Consider the following 1,973-nt stretch of genomic DNA (forward strand, 5'->3'; position numbering starts at 1 on the left):
TTATCTAAGTTGACTGAGCATGAATGCTGTTAGATTTAAGCAATTTCACACTTTTACATGTAGGAGCAGCTGAGAATGATTACAATTTATTAGCCAGGCTGGAGAGGGTTTGGTGATAGGAGGGCACACACGAGGGAAATTAAACAGCAGCTGCAGAGAAACAGGAAAGTGTAATTCATTCAGCATCACCATACCTGCCCCAATTTGCCTGCCAGTTCAAAGATTTGGAAAAGCAATCTACAGAGTCACCAGGTGCACTGTTGGCCAAAACACTGTTTAGATTTGATAACAATTTTCAGCAAACACGTTGGGGGAAAAAAAGCAGAAAATCTTTCAAACATCCGTTATAAAGCAGTGTGTAAAATAGGAAATGTTTCATTTCTACTTTGCTGTCATGAAGAGGTCAAATGAGTGATAATGTTGTTGTTGCTAGGGAGGTCTGACCAGTTGCTATGCAGCAGCCTCAGCTGTTGTAGGAAATGGCTCTGGTTAAAGTTTGAAAGAAGGGAAGGAAAGAGGGCGATGTAGCCACAAGGCTATTACTATGCCCCTGTGTGTATATGTGTGTATTTGTGTATTGGGCATGTGTGTATATATCCATTGTGTGACCCCGTTCTTTTCTTAGGGCAAATGTGTGCATGTGCTTAAAGCGTATGTCAAGGAATGTGTATGTTCTGTGCAGCATTTCTTTGTGGGCATATACCTTTAGCTGTTTCTGCATATATACATCATGTATGTGTGTGTGTGTGAAAGAGTGTGTGTATGTATGTATGTTGCAGTATGGCGGTCTCACCTCAAGCCTGAACCCAGCATAGCCGCGGGGAGGGTTGGGCATTTATGAAGGAATTCTGTAATTTTCAAAACTGTGGTTTGAGTTTCACTCTTTTTAACAAGCTGGTTTGGGCACTGATAATGGAAAACGGCTGCAGAGAGACAGAGAGCTACAGTGAGGGAGAGAGAGAAAACGAGAGAAAGAGAGAGAGAGAGACTTTTGGCAGCCTTTGGATTCACTTCCCATTTCTCAAAATATGTTTTTGCCGTTTGCTCTTTGGGGACTTTTTGTATTATTGTGTCCATGCCAGTTAGACAACAAATTCTGGACAACAACAGGAAAAGTGGAACCCATCAATCCTACCGAGTGTAATGGTGTCTTGACCCCTAAAGCAGAACCTGGAAGGACAATCTGAAAACTTTGTACTGCTATATCAGAAAACAGGATAAAGTGTTAATTTCCTTTCACCTTTGCAGCTCCATAATGTTAACTTTACTGTTTTAGTCCCATCAAAAAGGATATGACTGAACTGAATTTTCAAACTTTACAACATTTTATCTGATTGACATTTTTTTATGACATCCTTCACACCTATAATGCATAACTGTTCTTACACTGAAACTGTTTTCAAATCTAATTCATTCACATCTATTTATCAGCTTTGTCAAATATAACCAACTAATAGATAAAATACGTATAAGCCGCTTGTACATTTTCCTAAAATACACATCAAAGGATTGAAAAATAAAAAAATACACAAAGGATATATGTATATATGTAAACATGTACATACACATATAGGCCAGTTAGAGGTCTGCACAGAAACAAAAGCAAGAGCCATATATTCGCATTTAAAAGTTCCTTCCACAAAGCGAAAGAGCTTGATTAAAATGAAAGCTTTCTTACAAATAAACTAATTTGGACACAGCCATAATAAATACAGTGTAGCCTTCATGTACGCAGGTACAGCATCTCACTCATTCTTTTACTTTGGTCATTGTTATAGTCATATAACGTCATGTAAAGTAATATGTGAATAGTTTTTTTTTTTTTGATAGTGACAGCTGAAGAGTGACAGAAAGGGAGGAGAGAGAGGGGGATGACACCCAGCATAGGACCACAGGTCAGATTCAAACCCATGGCCACTGCAACAAGGACTTAGCCTTGGTACAGGGTGCACCAGCTCTATCAGGTGAGCTGT

Source organism: Morone saxatilis, unplaced genomic scaffold (assembly GCF_004916995.1).
Source record: "Morone saxatilis isolate NCDOM2014 unplaced genomic scaffold, NCSU_SB_2.0 Contig22, whole genome shotgun sequence".
Taxonomy (NCBI): domain Eukaryota; kingdom Metazoa; phylum Chordata; class Actinopteri; family Moronidae; genus Morone; species Morone saxatilis.